At 38.2% G+C, this 22,993-nt stretch overlaps 1 long non-coding RNA gene across 1 annotated transcript in view; it reads left to right on the forward strand.

Moving 5' to 3' along the window:
* LOC126649499 (uncharacterized) overlaps nt 1–13,557 on the forward strand; it is a 31,727-nt gene extending 18,170 nt beyond the window's left edge. The window contains exons 2-3 of the long non-coding RNA XR_007631060.1: nt 786–1,072; nt 12,530–13,557. This is a non-coding gene — a long non-coding RNA (uncharacterized LOC126649499). The remainder of the gene's footprint in view (nt 1–785; nt 1,073–12,529) is intronic.
* The last annotated feature ends 9,436 nt before the right edge of the window (nt 13,558–22,993 follow it).

Raw genomic sequence — 22,993 nt, forward strand, 5'->3', positions numbered from 1 at the left:
TTGTCAGTACTAGGTAAAGTTGTTTTTTATATTTAGAGTTCCACATGAGCTAAGAACTCACTAGGACTGAATATTAAAGATCATCACTACAAAATTTTCTATATTAGGACTTGTAAAGCTCTGACTAAGCCGGGGAGCAATACAGACTTTCCAGCCCTTGGGTCTGACTACTCATAGCCCCATATCTGGGTGATCTGACAGCCCCATCCTCTGCTCAGCAATACTTTGTAGGACGGGAGCCAAGGAATACTGGCTGTGCTTCCCATCTGGCTGAGCGGGCAGGAGCTGGACTTTGAAATATGCTTCCATGTATACCTGCTACTCAGCCCAGACATGGCAAATAGCAGAAATGAGTAATTGGTGTAATGGGCAATTTAATTTTGGCATCTGAAGTTGGTGCTCTGACAGGGACCAAGGTATCATCTTCACTTTGGAGGTTAGTCAGGTGCAGGATGAAATTCCTGTTCCAAAAAGGAAAGGCAAGCCCACAAAGATGCAAATGGATGGTTAATTGATGCTACCTTTTGTCAGAAAGATACTTGAATTTTAGTTCTTGTGAATCACAGATAAGTTCCTTGACTTGGCTATTTGTAGCTGTTTATCCTTATTTCTGCGCTTTACCCCTCTGATATAAAATGTGCTTCTTCATGGTATTTCCACAGCTGTGCTCTGAACCTTTTTGATAAAAAACACTTGAGAGGACATGACAGAAAGGGAAAGTATTACCACTTTTTACTGGTTTTCTTATTTTTTCTTTTTCTTTTTTTTTTTTTTTTTCCTTACAGTGGATCTGACAGTGGGTGGAAAGTGGTGACTCAGACATTGTCACAATGTTGAAACTCATCTGTCTGGAAGGGTGTTCTGCCATGTGGTGCGGGAGAAGGAGATGGCATGAGGGAGGGAAGAGGAGGTGCCGTTTCTTGGATTAGAGCTTTTGTAAGCTTCCAGAAGAGAGGAAACTCAGATGTTTAGCTGGCAGCAGTTGGTGATGAGGGAAGAACCTTGGCTCAGTTCCCTGTTGGGCGCAGGGAGCAGTTTCCCTCCATCTGTTAGGAGCTTCTGATTAGATGAGGTAGGTTAAATCTTTTTTCCCTCTGCTCTTCCTTCCCAACGGTTGTGAAATCACTTATTTGTGTTGCTGGGAGCAAAGAGAAGAGAAATGAAACCACAAAGCCAGTGCAGGGCTTTTTATGCTCTTTGCAGGTTAGAGGCTGGAAAGAGATGATTAGAGTGACTGAAGATTGATGGAAGTGATAAGGTGGGTGAAAGGGTACAGAAGGGAGCAAGGAATGATGCATTTACTTAATGGGATATCTTAAGCTTCTCTGTCAGGCTGCCTTGTTTGCAATCTGTTTAACACTTGCTCTTACCTTCTAAAGAATAACGGTGGCTTATTGTACACTTTCTAAAATTGTTCTGAGAAAGGGCAAATTTATATCTGCAAGTGTGTGGATTGGTACAGAGAAAGAGGAGTTGCCACTCACGTTCCACGTGCCAGTATGGCTTGTCTCAAGGCCATGCTGAAGTAAAATCAACTGCATCATGTATGTAGTGATTTTTTCCACCTATGGGCTCTTCTTAGCTGACTGCCATAGTGATTAAACTGAGATTGTGCAGGATTGGAAATAGGGCCCAGAACAAACTCCTCGGCCAGCAACTCACATCAAGCTCTGGAAGCTTTTAGAGCAATAAACCAGACACATAATTACAATAAATAAATAAGTACTTAATGATAAATAAACAAATAAATAGTAATAGTCATGGCAATAGTATAATAGTAGTAGTAGTAATAAAAATAATAATAATAATAATAGCCATAAAGAGCAAATCCCAAATATATACAGACACACTGACCAAATCTGAAAGAAAAATAAAAATAATGTTAGTATTATTATTAATTTTGAAAGAGAGAAGGAACCTTTCTTTGTTCCTCTTCTTGCTTCTTCTCTCTCTTCACCTTCTGTGACTAATGTCCTTGGACTCCTTACCTCTCCTGCTGTGATATTGATCCATCCCCTGTCAGGGCATTAAATTGCATAACACACCAATACAACAGGCTGCTCTATTTGTGTAGCAGCCCCCTGTGAATTCTTCAATAGTTGTCTGGCCTGGCACAATATATTAAAAAAAAAAAAAAAACGAAAAACCAACCACAAGTATCCCACAGCCCAGAGCAGCACCCTTTCACTGGGTGTTGCCTCGCTGCCTCCCGCAGTTTTGCCAGCCCAGCAGTTTGCATTGCTGAGTTTGCCTGCTTTATCCTGGTGTAATCTCAGGAGCAGAAATGACAGCAGCCTCTTTTCTTTAAGAGGGGAAATGAATTTTGTGATGTGGATTCTACATCAGCCACTAAACCAGCAGCTTTTCCATTGGGGGTTGACCAGAAATTAGTCTGAGATTACACAAGGCCCACTAAAGGTGGTTCCTTTTGTTAAATTCAAATTTGCAAGGTTATTACAGTCACAAGTTTTCTTAAATGGGAACCTAAAGATACATTTTTTCCTGTCTTAATAAACAGAAAGAGGCCATAACACTGCTTTCATACAATCATAGAATCACAGAAACATTTGGATTGGAAGGGACCTTAAAAATCATCTCGTTCCAAACCCTCTGCCATGGGCAGGGACACCTTCCACGTAGACCAGGTTGCTCAAAGCCCCATCCAACCTGCCCTTGAACACTTCCAGGGAACATATCCTCATCTTCTCTGGGCAGCCTGTTCCAGTGCTTCACCACTCTAACAGTAAAGAATTACTTTCTAATATCTAATCTAAATCTACACTCTTTCAGTTTCAAACTGTTATCCCCTTTCCTACCAACAGACTACCTGTTAAAACATCCCTCCCCATCTTTCCTGTAGGCTCCTGTTAAGTACTGGAAGACCATTTAAAGGCCTTATAAGATTTTCAAAGATAAATACTCCTCTCCCCCCAGGACTGGAAAACCAAGATGGCCAAGAAAGCTCCCATGAAGCATTTTTCAAACATGCTCATTTATAACCCAAACCAGCTAATTTGCATCTCAATTTACATATATTCCACAGTACTTTATTGCATTGATTAGGTGTCTGTACATTTACATTTCCATCACTTCCACATAACAGCAGTGGTAGGTCACAGTGACCTTACAAATATCTTGTCAAAGCCTTTTGTGTCAAAACAGCACAACCTCAGAAATGTACTATCAAAACATCCCCATCATCCAATGTCAAAACAGCTTCATCACAGAGCCTAAGCACATTCAGATCCAACAAATTAACATATCAAGGCTTTATTGCTTTAATATCCAAGTAAAAAACAAAAACCTAATGCCTTCTCTGTGAAAAGAAAATTGTTCTTACTCCCATTTCCCACTGCTAATTAACAAAGTTCCTGTCTACTGGGGTGTCTCAAGAGTGATTTTTTTTTTTTTTTTCTGACAGTGCCACTACAGTGACCAACATTTTCATTTATCCAAACTTGCAAAAGTGACTGCAAGAGGCTTCTGGGAACTTAGTCTCAATGATTGTCAAGTCAGTAACATTCCTGGCTAGATACAAGACTATTCAGCAAAGTGAACAAGACAACAGAAAAATTTTATAAACAAAGCCAATGCACAGTTCTGGACCATCTCCCATTGCATTTAAATTATCTCATTGTTCATTTTTCAGACTGAACCTGTCTTAGTGCTTGGTTTCACTGCAAGTGGCTAAATAAATTGGGGAGAAGTACACACTACACTCTTTATTTTATTTTTTAAAATAATTTAAAGGGAGTAAGATAAATAATCCCCAAAGATTAAATCTAACTGTTTATAAATCACAGCCTCAGAGGTTTCTTTGCCCTTCTGCACATCTGCATACCAGGCAGAAAAAGTACCTAACTTTTGTGCACAGCCACAGTTTCACACCAGTGCAACTGAACCCATGTGAATCCCATGATTTGAACTGCAATGCTTCTCCATCTCTGCTTTGTGAAGGGGGTGTTTATAAGGGAGTTTTTCAGGGACACATCCCATCACAGGGCAGTGTGCTTCACTTCAGTGTAAGCATACATAACATCCAAATACAAAGGCAGTATACTAAACAGCAATGTTTAGTGCATTCTTGAATAAAAACATGCAGAGACCATCAACTGAAAATGCAATAGTGCAGTAAACTACTCTGGAACATCAACACTGCAAATATTCATGTTTGGGCAACACACAATTTCAGGCAATGACTTTCTTCCTAGGTAAAACATTCAAATACAGAATAAATAAATATAAAGCAGCTGGTTACATTCTATTTTTTTTTTCAGGATATTAGCTAACAACCAAAGCAATTAAATTTACAAGCAAGAAGAAGGTCATAGGCAATCTGGTCTTATCTAACTGACCTTGTAGTAAAGACATTATGTCACACCCATTAGCACTAGGGCAGGATCTGTTGCATTTTGCTCTGCTTCCCACGAGTCATCTCTGTGGCAGCACAGGGTGATACCATGAATTCAGATGGATTATACTGGGATGGAACAAATCAGAAGCTGCAGTTGCAAGTTTGTAGAAACAGACCTGACTAGTGACTTTCTGTTATCCCCAAGAAAATTAAGTGGAGGCACAACCACACATCTTGGTCTTGTGTAAACACTTTCTATTTAATTTTTCAGATTCAGTTCATTCCAAAAGTCATTCTTTTGAAATCTGTGATTTGTTTTTTGTTTTGGTTTTGTGTTTTTTTTTTTTCATAACAAACATACAGTAGCTCCCATGTAAGGTCTCTTCTTAAAAATGGTGTCTCAGTATATAGGAGATATTCCCTCTGTTTTAAATGAGAAGACTACTGCAGAATTCATTAACTCCTTGAGTGTGACTGATGTAATGAGATAGAGAAACAATTCACTCTGCAATAATTGTGGCCTTTATTTATACTTAACTCTGCTTTAATGGATCGCTACATTTATTCATACTTTACTTTCATTTTCTAAACACTGTATTACTGGCTTGCAATCTATAGCCTGAGAACTAATCTCAGGATTTCAATGACCAGCTTCACAGCAGTAAAGGCTCTTAAATTAGCCCTTCTTATTTTCATCTGCTTCTCCAAGTTCTCCAAGTTCCCCACTGAAAATGAAACATGAAAAACCAATTTGAAGTCAAGGGGGGAAGTTCCTCAGATCTCTCTGGCAGAAACTTCTGCTGCCTGAGAGCTGGGAGGGAAATAGAAGCTGTTTTCTTAGGTTGATGTGAGCTAAGGGAATCAGATGAAGTGACACACATGTGTGTAACAAAAATATATGGAGGGAGAACAGCACCATGGGGCACTACAGTTATAGGAGGGAATAGAAAAAAAGGAAGTGAAGTGGTTGAGTGAGGAGTCAAAAGAGAGACGTGTATGAAGGAATAAAAAGACCTCATGAAATGGAAAACAGGGCAAATTTCTTCCTGAATAGCTTTAATTTCACCCAATTTTTGCTATCCAAAGAAAGAAGGATGGCTGAGAGACCTGGGCAGGCTTGACAGGAAGGACTAGATGAGGCTGTAGGGGTGCATTTGCAGAAGGATTTCTGAAGAAGGCAGCTGCAATGGCTGCTAATGGTGAAATGGTAAAAAAGCTGATGATACTGTGGTACATCCCAGGGAAGTACTGAGAGAAAGGCTGCCTCAACTGGACAAAAACTCCATTATTAAAGGATCCAAGGGAGCAAGAACATTAGAGGACAGTTGAGGATGAAACCTACTTAAAACTTATCTGATTACTGAAGTCTCTGCAAATCTACAGTAGGAGCACCAGGACCCCTCTACGGCCGTACCACTCGCGCCTAAGGTGTCAGCACTGCAGGAGTTGTTCTGTGATAACTCCGAGGCCTCACAGTGATGTGCCAGAGTGCAGAATCAGTCCTTGACATAAACTCTCTTGGCAGCAAGGGACCTGGCAAACTGAGGAGACATTTCCACCATTCTTGTAATTCGTGGCACAAATTGCTTCTACCAGAATTTGTTCCAAACAGTTGAGGGGTTCTATACACAGGGCACCTGTGTGTGTTGCCCAGGCCATATATCAAAGCTGGCACTAAACACTGTAGGATTCACTTTCCAGGCAGAGGTCTGCTGTCTCCGTGGAGCCTGATAATCACCATGACCAGAAAGTGGCAAGTGACTCTCAGAGTAAATGAGATTTCAAGATCCAGTTTAGATATGTTGGTGCAAATTACAACTGCTCCTTGATTAATCATTAAATTGAGAACATAACTGAGAAACTTGGTGTCATGTCTCTGACCATGCCACAGGAAATAATTCCAGCTGAATACAAAGATTCAAGCCTTATGGCAGTAAAATGCAGACCCCTTGTTTAAGGGTGTGAGGGTCACATTTTGCATAGTATTATTATGCAATGAGCTGTTTGCTACTGTGAAACTGAGTTTGAAGAAGCAGTAATATTATATCATTTCCCCATGGCTGTCCCAAGCGGAGGGAACTGCGTCTGTGTTTGTGCCACTCTTTGAGAGCCAGGTTGTCCCAAAATACTGGCAATAGCAGCAGGGGGAAAGGGATAAACTGTTTGGATTGAAGCAACAAGAATTTAAAAACAAAAACCAAACTCAAAACACAAAAACTTAAATACAAAACATATCTCAGTAACATTCAGCCATCGTAGCTCTTGCAGGCGATTTCTCTTCTAGTTCAATATTTTAGCTCAACGTGCTTAAGTCTTCAGAGGCTGCGCTGACAAGCAAAAAGTCTAATTACCATGTTTAGTTTGCTCTTTTTAGCATGCTCTACAGGTCCTGTCATCATTTCACTGTGACAAGAAGTTGGGATTTTTTTTCCTTGTAGCAAGTTCTTCACTATTCTTGTTAAAGTAATACTGCATGGGAGATTGCTTTGATTGTTTGGTTATGTTTAAATTGCCATTAATGCTGTTCTCCTTTGCAACTTCTTCCTATGTGTTTACTTTTATATATCTGGTTGGGAAATGTATTTGCTTTTTTGTTTGTTCACTATAACACACAAGAGAACACATAAATCAAATGCTTTGTCCCTAGGGCTTTACTTGTCTTGTCTTTATGCTGTATCAAAAATTTCAATAAAAACTGTTAGGTACTAATCTTATAAAGACATGAAAGTAGAATGTGGCACAGTGACAAATTTCTGGGACTTGTATATATTTTGGAAAAAGAGATGTATTGTTATGATAATTAATGTCTTCTTTATTTCTTTTTCTAACATGGAGTTTAAATAGATTTTGATATAGAGAATCATATGCTTGTGGAAAAAAAATCTCTTTCAACACAGTAGAGATGGATAAAACTTGTAAGGAATATAAAAGACCCAGTTGTATCCAACATGTCCTCATTTTGAATCTGATTTCAGTTGTTATTTGTTCTTGTTGTTACAACAGAGATACCTTCACAAACATGGATGGTTGTGCTGGCATTAGACTAAGATCATCATAAGACAGATGTCTTACTACCAAAAATAGAGTACAAGATCCCCTACTTGTATATTGGTGCAGGTTGCACATCAGTGGGGTACTGAATTTCAGTATGCAAAATGCTGTTCATGGAGAAAGGTTCAATAAAGAACGGAAGAAAAAAAAAAACCATCCTAAACTTGTAAAGATATGAAGTGAGAGAGGTGAGAAATAAGAAGCACTGAAATAACTTTGCATTTTCATCTGTGAAATTCATCTGTGAAATCAAAAGACCAAAAGCCTAATCACATTGTCAGTCAGTAACCAGTCCAGTGCAACAGGGAAAAAGCAGAGATGAGAATGGTAATTTTAACAATGGCAAAATGTCTTACAATTTTATTGATCCTTTCAATTCACCTGACTCTTTTCTTTCGAGTCTCTCTTTTTTTGGTGGGTCCTTTGCCTGCTTGTATGCACGGTTTTATCTCATCCCGAGCACTTTTTCCTGAAACGTGTCATGGCTTTTCTACTCTTCTGTTGTCTTCTCCATCTGCTGCCTGTCTCCTGCCTGTACAGTCCCGAATCAATTCAATTCCCACTTTCACACAGCACTGTGGCAATGGCAGCATGTGACTGAAGAATCATACAGCAGATATGGCAATAGTGAGACTGCTGTTGTCATTTGGGGTAAGAGTAATAAGCCTTGCACAGTTACTACAGATAAAACAGGCTGTTTTCTGTGATATTAAACCCACAACTGACCACCTAGTTCCTCTTTGTCTCTGTGGTCAGAGATTAAGAACTGATGCAAAGGCATTGAATCCTATACTAGAAATTATGGGAACAGTGGCTTCTTTTCAGTTCAGCCATGCTTTTGATTAAAACACATATTTGCCTCATTGTAAGGTTTATTATAAGCCACCACATGTATTGCTTCACTACCATGCTATACACTTTAAAAAAAGTACTGAAATATTCAACCAAAAAAGAAGTTTTGTATGAAAACATGTTGCAATAAATACAGAAACAGGTCAAATGCAACAAGAAGCTTCTAATGGAAGTCAAAGCACTGAGTAATCAGCATCCAGGGCTAAAAAGTTCTTCACAGCTTCACCCAGATACTTGTAATGAATTTTCACTGCTTTGCGTATAGTTCATTTTTTGTTCTCAATAGCAGGTAGATGATGTATTTTTGTTTGTTTAGTTGCTTTTAAACTGCTGGAGGTGCTTGCAGATAAGAGAACTCCCACATCCTCTCTGCCCTGTTTTGCGTGGTTTTTTATGGATTTGCTGTTTTGGATGTTTGTGCTTGGAGCGCTTGGTTGGCCATACAATGCAGGATGAATAACAAGTGCCAGATTCTCAGAAATACTCATGTGTGCGTGTGTGTGCGTATTTTGAAATGGCTGAAATGTTATTCTTAAGCATTCAGCTTCAAAGATCCACTCACCATTCAACGATTGCATTAATATAAGCACAGTTTTAAGCAGAAGAGTTCATTCCTTATTTTGATGTGGGATCAGTCCTGCTGTTTCATCTAAACCTTACACTTTGTCATGTAGTAAAGTTGACAGAATGACAAAACAAAAAGACTTTAGTGCTGACAAACTTTACCTGTTTCCCCTTTTGACTTCCCCAGTGTCACTGTTATTTATTTAAAAGGTGAAGAGATCAAACACATATATGATACTCACAAACAGCAAGACATTAAGAAAACAAAAACAGACAAACCAACCAACCAAAACTCCTACAGAAGTAGTAATTACAGCTCCGTAAAAGAATTACAGCCCTGTTAAAGAACAGGGATTCAGCTAGGGTGATCCTGTGCTGCTTGAAACATCTTTACCTCATGGGCTATGAGACCTTTCCTCAAAGGTCAGCAAGAAATAATGTTTCTCTGAACCCTTTCACTCTCTGCCTTTGAGAAATGGAAAATTAATTGTCAGAGACTAAAACCTAAAAGCAATAGAGAGAATGCCTCCTCGTTGATGCTGAGTGCCTCATCCTTGTTCTCAGGAGCCTGGAGCTCATAGGACAGTTTTTGCAGGCTTAAAGGTTTTTTAAACTGTACACATAAGCCAAGATAGTGAAAGGGAAAGCAGGCAATGTTCATCACATCTGCTAGATAGCTGTAAGCTCAATGACATGCAGTGCATTCATCTAAGACTTTGACAACCAGTCTCCTCATATTCACCAAGGTAAATGTGGGGGGGAAGCTTCAAAATGTGACTGATAAAGTGTAAGGAGAAATTTCCTTCCCAGTACAAAGTGCACTGATGGTGACATATATGAAGGGAACTAATCCCTATTTCACCTCATCACTGGAGACTGGTGGGTGACTTCAAAGCATTTGCTTTACTGTGTTCTAGGTTGGTTCTAGCTCTGCAGGCAGACAGTGCAAAAGTAGATGGTTTTAGAAGAAGGAAAACACAGCATTATTTGTAATGTTACCTCTGGTCTTAGGCACTGCTTTCAAACTGGAAGGTTGATGGAAGGAGCTAATAAACTCAGGCAAATACCCTTAAAGGGGATTGGGAGGTATTCCAGCAGCTGACTTTTTGTGTCAGGTAGGTGGGACAATTTTTCGGGCCCTGTTTTTCTATAATCTATACTATTTGAAAAGAGAATATAAATATTGGCTTCTCTGAAGTTAACAGAAGTTTTGACGTTGACTTCAGTGGTGCCAAGATTTCATAAATATGTTTGTTTCTTCTGTTTACTAAAGTATTAATATTATTTTCAACATGGCCCCTTAAGTTTGATCTCTGCACCCCATAGGATTAAATGGGCCTCTGCATTGTACAGAATATAACTTGTCATTGTTAGCCACTCTGCCTGCTCTATCTCACAGCAATGATCAGAAGAGAAAGTCCTGCTATAGCAAGTTATTTTGCCCAGAATACAGGTGCATTCAACATTGCAGGATCTTATGGGAGAGGGGATGTTTTGTGTTAGGGAAAGTATCATAACACAGAAGTGATCAGGTTTTGAAATGCACAAGCTTTTCTTCTGCTCTGATGAGAGCAGGCACTTCTCCTATTCTTAGAGCAACATCACAAGTATGTACAAAATGACAGCATATAGGACTTAGGAAGGAGATGGTCCTATTGAAAAGTCCAAAAATCAAATCATTGTAGATCTGTTGGAAGAATGAAGGGTGCAAAAGAAGCTTAAGACTGTGCAATAGCTTTGCGGTTAGAGAAGTCTTAGACTTAAATCCATGAGCTGAATTTGGTGACCATCTTAAAGAGAGGCAATAGATAAGGGAGATTAACCCTTAAATTATTGCATGCTGTGAGGAGCAGTCTGCAGATCAAAGATTTCAAGTTGTTGGAAAAGAACTTTCTTTTGCAAGCAGTCAGCGAATGAGACAGAGGTGAGTTGGTACTGGCCCTAGTTAGCTTCAATCCCTCTGGAAAATTGCTCAGAGTCCTAAGGACTGAGAGGTACTTGGCAGTAGCAATCAATATGATGAAGTGATTCTTTGAGTGCTAGACACAAGCTCAACGATTAAACTTTAATGTGGAATCTCAGAGCAAATATTTTAGAAATTTCAATTGTATTAAAAAGGGTTAACTGGAAATATTGTCTTAAATTTTAAAAGCCCAGGTATGTAGTAATAGGCTGGAATGTATCTAAGTCAATTTTATTAAAACTGCACTTATAAACCACTTATTTATTTGTAGGGACTTTTGTGGGGGACAATGTTTTTAAGTCCCAGAATTTAATTACTAAGCCACAACAGAAGTCAGGTGTTCAATTTGCCTTTCTCTCCTATGACTCATACGATGTGCAGAACATGAATTGGTTTGGCATCAACATCAGTTCCTGGAAAGGCTTAGATTCCCAATGCATTCAGATTTGTTTAGTGGACAATTTATTACATTACCTATACTAAGCATTAATATTGTATTTGTACATCTCTGTCTACCAAAGGAAGTCCTATCTTTTGTTCTTTGTACTTACTGGGGTCTCAATTATTTTAATGTACATTCTTAACTTTTAATAAATCAAAGATAATTGTCTACAACCACTAAACCCAGAACAGTGCTATCAACTCTGGTAGATTCATCATCCATAATGCACATTTCAACTCTTTTTACCCCACATTTGTTTCACTGGAGCTCTCCCACAAGAAGAATGAAAACTTCCAGGAAGTAATAAAGTAATAATTTTATCAACAGTAAAAATTAAAATTTCCATCTGTGACACTGTGAATGTCATGAAGTATTATAATGCCCAATAGTGTAATTTGATTGTATTGTAAAGTAATTATACCTAAAAATTTTCATCTTTTTTACCATCCTAACATGCTGCTGACGTCTATTCTCCTCATAGCACGGAATATACAATGACAGAAATTATGGCAGTTCTAACTGATAATGATGCCAGCACAAAATCAGACATGACTTCCTGCAAACTCAGGCTGAAATCCACAGCTGGTTCTGTGCAAATGTTTCTTCTGGAAGTTGAAAGAAATTCTTACAATATACTTATCCAAAGACGGATTTTAGCCCTGGTGTCAGTAGCTGTGCTGTTTTCACTATCTAGATTCTAATTACAAGTCCTGCCTTTAGTTTCAACCAATCTTAAAGCTGCACAACACTTCCCATTTTAGGATGTTGTCACCATACCGTCACTTAATGTCACATTTTCCAAGCTGCTTGCGTCTCCTTTGGACTAATTTCTGGTGTGTATTGGGGTCTGTGGGATGAGGGGGAGGGATTTTTTTTACAAAAAAACCCTGTTTCTAGGGGCTGGATAAGGTTTTCTTACCGTTGGGTTGAAAACTCAACTTTTATTTGCTCTGCAGAAAATGTCTGGCAAAGTGGCAGTAGTAGCAGATGGTTTAGAGTGGGGCAAGGGACAGTCACCTTCATACAGTGGACACTTCAGTGTTATTCCCATAAGAAAGTTTCATACCAAACACACTTTAAGTTCAGAAAAATCTCAGTTTCACATGCTGAATGAGCAGTTTTTAAGGGGAGACAAGGCAACAATAGAGATAGAAAGCACAAAATACCTTCAGAGGAGGCAGGAGTTGCTGGGTAATAGTGGAAGACAGTGGAGGATGCAAACAGCATGACACTCTGCACAACAAAGAAACACATAAGCATATTGAGCATCATCTAATAGTTTCCCTTAAAATTGTATTCACAGGTAATGAGAATGAAGAAACCAGAGATGTGAGTCATGAAAGGATCTGGGTGAACTGAATCTGATGGAGGAAGAGCTTGCATGAGAGCATGTTTTATGGCCAAAACCATTTTGTCTTTGACTGATAAACTAAGTGATGCAGAAGTTCTCAGCATGGAAAAAGTAATGGTCCTAAAACATCTTAGGAAAAAAACCCAGTCTTTCTCTTCTGAGTGGAAGGGAGATGTCCTCTGGCGTGTTTCAGTGCCTGATGACTGTCCTCAGCATTCTTGATAAATCCCCATGCCTACTACACTCGTCCTCACAGCATGAGCCCATCTTCACTCCAGGCAGAGTGACTGGGAGCCCCTGAAAAGGAGCTGGGGGCCAAGTTCAAATGCCTCACTTTCTGGGCTGTGACCTTCTGTCCAGGGAGCTCTCATCAGGAGCCCACACATCTCACCAGGGTTAAACACTCTGAGGAAGGAGGTCTTACCCCCTTGCATTAAAAATGTTGGAAAGACTCCAGAAAGGTTTCCCTAGTTTCTAGAAGCAACACGAGCTCTTTGGTCCTATGGTAACAAAAATCACAATGCAGGGACTAAGCTTGGCAGTTTGATAACATTCTGTACAGCAGAAGAGAACTATTGCCTGGGAGAGCAGAGCAGCTCTTATCAACACGTGATCATCTTCTCTCCGAGCTGTTTGCAGCACTGAGACCAAGCCTCTGAAAGGCACAGAGCAGCAGTGCACTGCTTTTTTCTATTTCATTTCCCTCAGTACCTTATAAGACATCCTAGGTTGTTCTCAAATGCTCATGCACCTGTCTCTCCCTAAGAAATCTTGCTGAAGGCGTGGATGTAGCACCATGAAATCAAATGGCAAAGATGCTAAAAGTCAGGCCCAAGGTTCTCCTCTAACCCCCATTCTTGAAGCCAACATTGGTTATCTGTTGACATGAATACCTGGTGTGCATTTATTATTGTATTATCAGGAATTAGCTGTTGATGTGAGGAAGTTTTGATTATGTGAGCTGCGAAGATCATGCTAAAACTCGGATATCTGACTAAATCAAATAAAATATTCTATTTTCTCTTGAACTGCAGATTTTCCATTGGTAATTTTTGCCATTTCATTTCTCTGCTTTTTTTTTTTTTTTTTTTTTTTTTTAATTTCCTCAAAAGCCAGTTCCTTGGAAATGCAGTTCTTTGAGGTTATTAGAGTGGAAATCATCATTAGCAAATATTACAGTTACAGGTCTTACAACAATATTTTCCAATATTATGGCTATTGCACAGACTCAAGTAGACTGAAATGGTTCTAAAAGAGCCCAATTTACCACCAAAAGGAGTTTAAAGTAGATTTTAAAAGAATTGTCTGTGGTTTTGTTTGTGAAAACTGCATTAAAACTATATAACAACAACGAAAAAGACACAGAGTCACAAAATGGTCTACAATAAACTAAAGCAGTTTTAAAGATCATCACACTAAATTTCTATCTGACTTTGAGTCCCAAACATGTCTCAGTGTTATAACTTTGATAACTTTTATCCATGGTTTGACTGTCAGTTTTTGATAAAATGTTAGTGTTATATTGTCATTACAGCTCTGTGGCAAGGAATCACACAATGAAAGAGAGAGTGAAATGACATTATCAGGAGCCACTATCTCAGGATATGTTTCAAATTTGTATACAAAGCCATTATGGCACCCTGCTCTGGCTGATGCAGTAATGTTTTACAGTACAATTTCATCTGCAGATGTTGCCAAAGGACAATATTCCGCTACATTGACTAATGCATTTCTCAGGAAATAACCTTCTGATTTTAGTGGGACTTGATGCTGCATAAGACACCATTCACCATGAATAAAGGTGTCAAAATATGGCCTGGAGTTATTATCTGTATAACCTAAACCTCAGTAAAGCAATGAGATACCCAGATTAATGGCTAATGCCTGGGATGATATTCCTATCTTAACCCATGCTGCCTGACCGAAGGTGAATAATAACATGTGCATAGTATGTCATCAGACTCTGAAATACAGTTGCACTAGTATGAAATTTCAGAATAAATATCTACCTTCATTCTCTTTTATTCCCCCTGTGAATTTAAGTCAGTTCCCTAAAATATTGTTTAATATGATTTCGGAGATTTAATAGCATCTATTGACCAAGAGAGGACAAATGTCAGTTCTCTCTCCAGCTTGTTCTCTGTAGGATAAGTTTGTTTGAGAATGTTTTTTATTTTTAGTTTTACATTAAGAAATATCTTCTCAATTATCTTCAAAGCCATCAAACAGCTTTCCCCAGTTAATAGGAGGTCTTTAATGATACCTAACAACAACATGTTCTATATAGTACTTTGGGATGCTTTGAATATTAAAAGCATTACAACAAGCTGGATTCTATTTTTATGCCAATCTTGTATCATTTTCCACACCAGCTGAATTGCTAATAACAGCAAAGTCTAACTCACATATGCACAACATGAAAAAATTTTAATAATAAGTGATAATTATGTTATTATGTAATTTTGAATGCTATATGGACATTAAATAAGAACGTACTTTACTCATTCCATAAAGTAGTCCAGCATATTTATGAATATTCTAATAGAAAAGAGAATTAAATTAGTTATCATTCCTTTGGTAGTTCAAAGTCTTTCATTATTGTCTCTGACAAATTTTTCATGCCTGCATAATTATTTAATACAGCACAAGCAAGTCTGATAGAAATGAAGGCCATGTCCACAGTTCAGCAGTCTGTGTTCCCCATTGCATTTGCAGTAACTGTGCACAAATAAAAGGCTAGAGCAACCTAGAGCCAAATTTTGTGTTCATAAACCCAGATTAGGTCCAAAATTCTCTCCTAAGCGAACAGAGAAAACAAAGACTTTCAACTAAAATAGTGAGATTCGTAACAACCCAAAGAGCACAAGTGTTCCCAAAAGAAGTGTGTATTGTGCATTGATTGAGGGCTATAATCTATACGGTCGGTATAGGAAATGCAGGCACCAAGTGAGTTTTTGAGGAGGATGGTTGGCTTTTAGGGTAGTAGGACAAGAAGGTAGAATGGTATCACTACCCTAAAATTATGCCAAGATAAACCTGGCATTAGAAGCATGATTCTTGATCTTCCTTAGTCAGAAGTTCATGGCTTTGGCTTTCCTGTGTGATGTGTTATGCAGACAGTTCACAAGTCTGAGGCAAAGAAACACTTAATTGCAACCATACTGCAAAAATATCTGTAATTCAGAGGGACAACCACATAACAGAAGGAAATTAAGAAAATTGTGATTCTAATTATTAATGAGGGTACTTATCTGGTAGGAAATCAATGTAGGTGATATATAAGAAGGGAAGTCTTCCTTTTCCCAGATGGGAGACATATTATTAACTTGTTCAAAAATTAGAGAATGACAACATCTTCTCTGGTTACAGTTTTGACAGAAGTGCCCATCACTGCAGTAATTGCAAAGGCAATACACTGAATTTGCCCAGCAGAACAGACTTCTCAAAGCGTAGAAAATGGTCTTAAGGCATGAAATTGTTGCCATTAGCTCAGGCATGATGGCTGTGCTACTGGGTATATACATTTGCAGAACTCAAACCGCTTAGAAAATAAAAGTTTAGATGCCAAGGGGGTCTCACAGACTGAAATGGACGTTTGGGGATTTATGGTTCAGATTGTAGCTTTCAAGTGTTCTTCTTATATTGCACTTGAGGGTGCCTAGCAGGGCTTTTTGACCAAAGCCAAATGTATTAAAAAAAAATTGTGAAGAACTTGAGAGAGAAAAAAAAAAAATTAATTCAACTTTGAAGAAATGCACATGTTGACACCTTTTCTTCTGCCATAACTTTATCACAAGAGTGTAACTCATGCAAATGCAGTGGGATGTTTTCCTGTACGCTGGTTTCAACTCTGGTAGAGTTGCACTCAAGAACTGAGAGGTCATCCTTCTTTAAATGTGTCAAAATATGCACAGCAAAGAAAGGAGGTGTGTTTTAATAAGCATTTGGTTTATGTACAGGTGCATGTGTGGATGTGTGAGTGTGTACTGAAACACAGCTAAAGCTACAATAGGGTCAGCAAAGTGGTATATCTAGCAAATAGGTGTGTTGGAAGCAGAACTGCAAACCTTACAGATAAATAAATATCCTCCATAATTACAAAATATAAGCAACTCCATTAAAAAAAAAGTGTAATTCCAGCTAAACTATCTTTGAAATGAGATGTGAATGTGGTTTGCTGAGTGGTTTTGATGTTGACAACAAACAATTGAAATTGCTCTGCAATTGAACATCACAGTAGGAAAAAAAAAAGGTCTTACACTGCAGATTTCAAATACACCAGATATGATCTGTAAAGCCTGAGGTATATTGACAACTCAGTACCCTTAATTCGATGGGAAAATAACTCAGGGCAATCTTCATTGACTTTTACTGTTGCAATTAGCCACAGAAAGGAGTATTTGGAGTAGCTGGGATCACTGATTTTTTTAGGGTAAATTTCAAGGGTTTGGCTCCTTCTTGTTTTGGATTTTGAGTAGTTGCTTACTTTTTTTTTAATTGACTGATCATCAAGATAGAGTATTTCTTGCAATTGAAATACAGAATGAGCTTTTGACAAGCAAAATGCTATCATGAAACTCTGAGGTCCTGTTTTAAAGTAATTATTTAGCTATCTCTCTGTGAGAGATCATGGAAAAAAAAATCATTATAAGGTTGCACATCAGTCAGGATACTTTCTGTCCCTTCTCTTTGATTTAGACATACAGTGCCAAACAAATCAAAGATTGCACTTGGGAGCTGCATGTTGCTGTGATGGATCTCTGGAGAGGAAGAGAGAAAAAATGAAGTAAAAAAAAAAAAAGGGGATAAGAAATGTGAGGAATGAAAAAAAGTTTCAGCAAGTGTTGGCTTTGCTGTCAGTCAAATGAAAGAGAAGGGACAATTTGATGTATTGCAAGATCATAGCCAAGGATAAAGAAACAGAAGTTCTCCCTGACAGAAACAAACACAAATGTACATTAATTTTGATTTGCTCCATTTTTTGGATTTCACTGTTCTTTTACAGACAAGCTTTCTCCCTGTTCTGGTGATTTGCCAATGCACCCATATAACCTCTTTAACATGTAATGCACACCTTCCATGACACCAAATTATATCCTGAAATTGATAAAGCTGAGAAATAAGAAGCAAATAAGGATGTTTTCTGTTAATTTCAGAGCTATTAAAGGATATAATCTCTTAATGCCTCAAAGGACTTGACTATTGAACTTTGAGTATAAGTACAACTAATTAGAGGTCTGTAATGCTTGATATGCCTTGAGAAAAAAAAAAACAACTCCACCAACCTTATTAAAACCAGGATGCTAGCTCACTGCAAACAGCTACCAGGATGGGCTATTTGGGAGTGCGTGTGGAATGAGAGGGGGAGAGCTGCTGGAAGTGCAGCCTAAAGAAGGTGATGCACCAAAGCAAGCACACTGATGTACAAGAGGGTGAGTTTGTGAAGCTTCCACAGGTGGAAATGACAAAGCTACACCACTTTGCTTCAGGAGTCACTGCTGACAATTCCATGACATTTTCCCCTTGTGTGCACTTTCCTGTAGTGACAGGACAAGTGTTACTTTGAGTTGTGCTCTTGCAATTAGCTGCATAAAACCATTTCTACCTCTGGCCATACACAGCAAACCTCCTACAAGCTTCACCACAAAATGTTTAGCGCTGGAGTGAAGGGGCTGAGGGAAATATGTCATTAAATCGCAATCCAAACCCAATGCAAAACTAAAAACTAAAACTTTATTTTGCTCTAGTAGAGCTGTGATGTTACAGCATGCTCAGATTGATGGTGGAAGCATCTCAATTTCATTTTTAACAGGCTGCCTTATGGAGATCTGTGTCTAAGTGAGAGAACTCATTAAAAAGTGCAGCAGAGAAAAGTGTGGAATTAATCTATGCACTTTTATTCATGACTATCTGGCCTTAGAAAATTATTTGACATTGCATATGGATGTCAAATACTTGCAGACTGAACTCTGTTGAATACAACTATCACTCCCAGCTTGCAGATAATACAGGCTTACACTTGAACTTTCTTAACTATACATATAGCTTAACTGTGCCTTTGCATGTGTAAACCCTGCATGCAGAAATAACAACTTCAAGAAAGGGCATGTAAATTTTAATTGATTACTTCTTTTTTCTGCCTTTGATTATGTGTCTCCTAAAAAGCACAACATATGCTTTGAGGCTGAAGCTTGTGTTCCCTATGTGTCCAGTGAATAGCATACAAAAAATGCTGGTATTTTGTATATATGTGGGTGAAAGGAACTATTACAACTGAACTAATGAAATTCTGTATTTTTTATTCAGTACAACAGGTCCTGGTCACCACTTAGTGCAGGAAGTGCCTTTTTTTAAACCTGTGAACCAAACTTGAGTGTTGGATTCAGCTCTCCTGACTGAAGGCCACTGGCGTGGCCTGTTGCCACTTGCAGGATTTGCTCATTACGTGTAATATCCTGAAAAACAATACATGCTCCAAAGAATGTGCCATAAATAAAACTTTGCCTGTAAGTGTTTTCCTTAATTTTAAGACCAGGGATCTAGTCTTAGGATTCTGTCCCTGCAAAAAATGGAAAGTAGAGAAGGATAAATGGTGTTCTTATGAGACATCCTACACTGTTTGCCTTCCTGTTCCTCTTAGTCTGTCGAAAAAATCTCCCACCAGTTGAAGTCTCTGAGGAATAGTGAGAACTCACTCTGTCTCGCAAGTCTTTCCCACCCACCCTTCCTTTTACCTTAAAAAGTGAAGATTTTTCAAGAAGAATTGATGAACTTAGATAAATGTGTGTTTTTGTCGGAAGCAAAAATTACCCCTGCATTTTCTCAGATATAGTCTGTGTTCCTTGTCTCCTCAGGGGGATTGTATTGCATGGATTCACTTCCTTCTGAATTTGTAGTGATTTACAAAGCTGAAATAAGGCTGGTAGGAGCTTTCAAGGACCTTGACTGGGATTTTTAAAGGGGATATTTTTATCAAATGGTAGGGGTTTCGTTTTTGCATTTTTTGGAAGTAGATGGGGAAATACAATCTAAACATTTCTCCTGCATCTAGAACCATAAAGCCTTTAGATATATGTGGACTTAACATGCTATTTGTTCCAATTACATGTCAGTAATGTACGATCTGACAACAATATTTGTTTATACACATGTAGATCCATCTCTTAAAATACATTTTACTGTAAATTATAACTCTTTCTGGTTTTAATCTAGTTTGCATGAGATAAAAAAAAGAACATTAGCTATCAATAAATAGAGATTCAAATCACATAAACACTCTGTCTAAAAAGAAGTCAATTGGGAGCATTTTATTCACCCAATAACCCTATATGGCTTCACCCACAAAAGAAAACATATTTTTCTAAAGATGTGTGCATTGATCTTAATTATATCAGATCAGCATAAACCAGTTCATTTTCAATAGATACCGACATTTCAATATTCCACAACATATTGATTCTAAATTGTTTTTTGAACCATCATGAAGAGAAAAGAAAATGCAACAGAGGCATGCAATACAGCCTGCTCAATGGAACCAGGTAAATCACACTTTGCAAAATCATTTTCCCCTCTAATAGAGTCAAAAAAATGGTTATTATTCTTTAAGGTTGCTGCACTTTAATTTATTCTTTCATTCCCAACTGCCTAAGCAGTTTTCTCAAACGTTGCACAGTCCATCATATGTTGCATCTATTTTCTGTTTGAGAGAAATTGTCTTGATTTTCATAACAAAATAATAACACTTTGTGCTATTGTGATAACACTACTGCAACAATCTGAGATATCCACTAGCACTTCCATCTCTGCCTTCGTGCCCAATAAACTGAGATTTCATCAGCACCATCCTAATCCAGTAAACTAGAGCTGAAGCACTGGTCAAGCAGTATTTTGCATATCAACAATGCTATTCAGATGGTAATAACTCTTCTGTATAGAAGGACCTCTTTTAGAGGTTTTAGATCAAAAAGATGTGCCAACTGATCTTGCAGAATGTGGCTACTGCTAATTTAACCAAGAACAGCCTAAGCAAATTGTTCAGGTAGAAAGCCCAGCTGTTTTTCTCAGTACTACAAAGAGTTGGCTAACAAAGTAATTTTCTAGTTTTGGTACCACATTAAAGCTTGAGGTTTTTTTGGGGAATTGCAATCCCTAAAATGGTCACCTCTATCTGCCTACTCAGACCTCTCCTTTGAACCATACCAGCTAGACATTTTCCCTCTTTCGCTTCTATTTCTTTCTGCTGAAACTTCCAGCCTCCAAAACTTCAGTACCTTCTTAGGAACATCAAGTCACTTGGCAGGCTAATTGCTTTTCTGCTCAAAGGAGTTATCAAGTGAGTACACTATTTTCTATAGTAATTACAGAATGACCCCAGGGCAGAATGTGTATAACAATAAACCTCAGTAAGAAGGCAGATATTTGCTATTGTAAGTGGATAAAACTCCTCTGATGTCAATGGGGTCGTATCTATTTCTATGGACAGATAATTTGGCTTGCATTAGTAGGCTGTTGGTGGATACTTCCCTTGTCTTTTTAGGAAGTATTCCTATATGAACTCCACCTCTCATTGCAGGAAAGCAATTACACCTTTTTTACCACCAAGGTTACGATGGCCAATACTGTCTTAGAACCAACAGCAGCAAATTTAATTCAAATAATTCTCTCCTTTGCCAACACATGGATCAGGCTGCTCACTTTCACTTTGGAGCATTTCAAACTGCTGCTTGATAAAATCCCCAGATGGCAGAGGATTTAGCTTTCCTTCCTCAGTCAATAGCAAATGTATGCTCCTTTTATTGTCTCTATTAAAAAGCCCAGGTGCAATTACATAAGAGAAAATTTTGTTATCTTTTCCACATATTCAGTGGAAGGTGAAACTTCTCTGTCCATTGCTACAGGGCAAGGACTTCAGTGCTACAAGGAATGGATCAATCTGCTGCTTGTTCAGACTTGACTGTTTGTACCAAAATGAAGCAGGAGCCGTAACTGGTCGGGTGCATTTGTCAGTGCCCTGCAAGACAAGAGAAACTGCCAATAGTAACCCGAAGTCAGAGTTGTTACTCTGATTCTGGCAAGGGTTTTAACCCATAAAACCATCTTCACAGCAAGGGATGAAGCCTGTGGGGACGAATGGGATTGCTAGTGGTCAGATACCTAAGTGAGATGCCTTGAAAGAAACCCCATGGGCAGCCAAACACAGAGAAAACCCTGAAACTGCAGAAAGTTTGTCTTGTCTGGACTGATCTTATTTTTTAAATTACTAGAAAAAAGCATAGCATGGCAAGATAAATGATGACAGAGCTGGATCTCAATGTCTACATCATAACAAATAACCAAATTAACATACATACATCTGTCTCGTTTATCTCCAGAAAACTGGTATTTGAAAAGCCCATGAGTATAAACAGGAAGGTCTGCCTTGTGAGCTCGTAGAGCTATAAACAATCAGATCAACTCTATGAAGAAACAGTAACCAAGGTCCTGAAAGGGAATCTGTGTTGATTATGTGACATGGTGATACTATCCCATCTTTTTGGCAAGTATTTTAACAAATATTATAACACTACCAAGGCAGGTCTCTGTATTCACCATCAGAACTCTGACACATTTTGATGCTTTTTTTTTTTTCCTAAATAATAAATACTTCCAAGGATGACCCATGGCAATACATGAGGGTTAAACCAAGAGGTAAAAGAATCTTGGCTACATGTCTTAAAAGAGATATTGAAACTGAAACCTCACCCAAGTTCAAACTCATACCCTTCCAAATTCTAGATTCAATGGTATAACTTGCACTGTTTAAATAAAAGTTAAAAATTTGCCATATGTCAAAGAAAAGAAAATATTACTCCTGGGTGCTTCTCAATATATTTCAATGCTGAAAAAAAATATTTGCAGTTATTTCTAATTATCAAGAGCAGTGATGCTAACCACTACTTCTGAATGCATTTGTTGTAGTGAGCTGCCTGCATTTCTGTTTCTCTAACAACACTTCACAGATAATCCTGTCAGATTCATTCGTTTATGTTCAAACAGGTTTTTTTTTCTGTTCCACAGGTCAGGTGACACTTTGCTAGTTTTGTCTGTACCATGTGTGATCCAATTTGAAAAAAAATTGACTTCAAGTATATTTTGTCTTTGTTTCTTTTTAGTTTTGAAATGGTATTTTTATTTTTGAGTGACAAAATTACTGTGTGCTTTCTTATGCAGTGTTTTGCTATTTTAAAGGTTCTCATGTCACTTAAGATACTCTAATGCCATTTCACTCAAAGAAAGATGGCATTTGTTTGGAAGGGATTGAGTCACTTTCAGCTACCTGGAAGACAAGTATGAATCTGACATCACTCTGACCAGCCCTGCTTGTTTATTTATTTACACTTCAATTTCTGTCAGAAGTTCTAGATAAATTTACAGTAA

This window comes from Myiozetetes cayanensis, unplaced genomic scaffold (genome assembly GCF_022539395.1).
Source record: "Myiozetetes cayanensis isolate MyiCay16 unplaced genomic scaffold, myiCay2020 scf5-8, whole genome shotgun sequence".
Taxonomy (NCBI): domain Eukaryota; kingdom Metazoa; phylum Chordata; class Aves; order Passeriformes; family Tyrannidae; genus Myiozetetes; species Myiozetetes cayanensis.